At 39.2% G+C, this 3026-nt stretch overlaps 1 protein-coding gene across 5 annotated transcripts in view; it reads left to right on the top strand.

Moving 5' to 3' along the window:
• The window catches only part of LOC111869273 (meiosis-specific nuclear structural protein 1), a 49115-nt gene that overhangs the window by 39714 nt on the left and 6375 nt on the right, over positions 1-3026 (top strand). The window lies entirely within an intron of this gene.

Raw genomic sequence — 3026 nt, 5'->3', positions numbered from 1 at the left:
ATGTGTAAGATCTAGAAAAACCAAAGTGAATGGAGTTCATGGAGGTAGGCCTAGGCCCACTGGGGCTGTAGTGCCAAGGAAAAAAAATATATAATTGGGATAAAAAAAATACATTATATTTTGACAGATATTTGGCACCCTCAGTTTCTTAACCTTACATATGTGGAAAAATCTTTCTTAGAACAAAGAANCATCTTCAGAAGAATATTATCAACACATATGGAAACTACATGGGGAAGTCATAAAATTTTAATTAACACCCAGAAGAAACAGAGACACAGGCGCAAGAAACTGTATGTGCGTCAGTCCTTCTCTACGTATGCCCCCTGCAAGGCCACACGNCACTTATCATGGAGAATGAAATCGGTCTAGAATTCAGCTGTGAGTAGCTTACCATTTCTAGATTTTAGCAAATGAGAAATGTTCGTTATGTGACATCCTCCGAACTTCCTTTTCAGTCCTGTTGCTTATTTCGCTGTATATTGTGTCACTCACTAGTGAACAGGAATTGAACATTGTTCTGCAATTGAACTTTCTATTATTTAAATTTAAAAGTTTTGACCCTAACTGTTGAAACAGAAAATGCTTGCACTTGAATACAAAGTATACTTATNAAGAAGTCGCACACCTTTTCCCAGCATTCCGCGTCACTTTTTCTTGGTTTCCTCCCATAGTTTTCTCAGAAGGTTCTGCNTACAAATCATGAAGAGCAAACAGGGAAGATTGTATGGATTAACTTCTTCAATGCTGGTCTTCATTTTGAAGGACAGAGACAAAATATAATTGGCTGTTCTATTTTATGGAAGGCCAGTGGCAGAACAAAGATCTGGAATCTACACCCTTCAAGCAGTCTTTCCAGGAAAAGAACAACCTTCATACCAGATGAACAAGACAAAAACACTTCATGGCATGCCAGTCTTGATGGACAGATTAAAATTTACCGAAGTGTACATTCGGTAGCCTATTACTGTTTACTTCCTGGTATTACTGAGGTGACTGTATACATGTACCTCTGTGAATCATATTACAGTGAAGCTACCATTTAATGTTCCAAATATAAGGTTTTTCCATCATTTAACATTCACGTTGAATGATCCCAAGTGAATAATCTCACTATGAAATTACCTTGATGTGAGATATTTGTTTAATTTTCAAATCAACTGCCCCCAAAAGAAACCTTAAGTAGGAATTTCACCGTATTTTATCATTGAATGTACTTTAAACCAGCAGCAGATATATATTGCTGTTGTAATACATACATGATGTCAAATTGAGTTATTCCCTTGCTTTCAGATTAAAGCTCTCCAACATAATTTTATGGAATTACATATAGACATCTAGTCTCTGTTTTGAAAAAAAAAAATCTTCCTAATTGTATATAAGATTTTTAACCACTGTCCAGTGTGATTGATAAAAGTTGTGTATTTTAATTTTTCGTCATTTACGTGTTTCGGTCAAAAAGACCATCTTCAGAAGAATATTATCAACACATATGGAAACTACATGGGGAAGTCATAAAATTTTAATTAACACCCAGAAGAAACAGAGACACAGGCGCAAGAAACTGTATGTGCGTCAGTCCTTCTCTACGTATGCCCCCTGCAAGGCCACACGTTTTCCCCAATGATGCATTAGCTGCTGGATACCTCCATCATGCAAGGTCTCATTCTGAATCTTTAGGAAATCCTCTGCTGCAGAAATGACGTCATCATCTTGGAATCGCTTACCACAAAGTGGCTTCTTTAGCTGTGGAAAGAGGAGGAAGTTGCTCAGCGCCAGGTCTGGTGAATATGGTGGATGGGGGAGAATTTCATATCCCAAACTGGCAGCAAGCGTCGTCATAGCATGAGCATGTGCGTTGTTGTGAAGAAGTCGCACACCTTTTCCCAGCATTCCGCGTCACTTTTTCTTGGTTTCCTCCCATAGTTTTCTCAGAAGGTTCTGCTAGTACTCGCCAGTGATGGTGACGCCCTTTTGTGCATAGTCAGTCATGATGACACCCCACCGACCCCAAGACACACCTTTCCTGATGACAGCTGGGATTTGGCCTTCTTTGGTAGTGGCGAGTCTGCATGTTTCAACTGCTTGCTTATTTCCTTTGTTTCAGGGTCATAATGATAGACCCAACATTCATCCATCGTGATCAGGCAGTTGAGAAATTCCACCTTTTTGTCTTGACACAACTGCAAAAGTTTCTTTGCCACTTCCATTCGTTGCTATTTTTGAACTGGTGTCAACAATCGTGGCACCAAACGTGCAGCGACCTTTGTAATGTGTATCTCATCGTGGATGATGTTGGAAACCGACCCATGGCTAATGCTTCGATAGTTATGCGCCTATTGGATAGGATCAAAGCTTCCACTTGTGCCACAATTCCCAGTTCCTCAGCGAGAGATGGTCTTCCACTTCGGAGTTTATCTTCAAGGTTTGTCTGTCCACAATGAAAGCGCCTCTTCCACCTGACCACTGTCATATATGGGTACACCTTCCTGATGCACAGCGGTCATCTGGTCGTGGGTCTGCCTGGCAGATTTCCCTTGCAAATGCAGGAACCATATCACAGCATGAGCCTCCACTTGGCATGGGAAAATTTGACTATTTGGTAAGCTCAGGAAATGGGCTATCTCCTATATAGAACAATATTTTAAATTATGATTTTCTCATGGTGATAATTAATACATTATGATTTCCCATCGTACAATTACCATGTCATAGATATAAATATTATATCTTTTAATTAATACTAAGATGTACGTTGATTTATTACAACATCTAAAAATTATTACAAATAGTCTGTTTACAAAGTAGTGTCCAATATTTGTTTTAATCTGGGAACAATTTGGTTCGTGTCCTATATTAAAACAAATATTGAACTCTGCTTTGTAAATAATTTGTAATAATTTTAAAAAATCAATGTACATCTTAGTATTGGTTAAGAGATATAATAGTGTGACATGTTGCGCTAAGGAGAACCACCCCCCACCAGCAGTGACGCGGCGGGTGAGTCAGCGCTCCCCTCCCCCTCC

The sequence above is a fragment of the Cryptotermes secundus genome, unplaced genomic scaffold (genome assembly GCF_002891405.2).
Source record: "Cryptotermes secundus unplaced genomic scaffold, Csec_1.0 scaffold133, whole genome shotgun sequence".
In the NCBI taxonomy this organism is placed as follows: domain Eukaryota; kingdom Metazoa; phylum Arthropoda; class Insecta; order Blattodea; family Kalotermitidae; genus Cryptotermes; species Cryptotermes secundus.
This window is presented reverse-complemented; position numbering and strand designations above follow the sequence as displayed.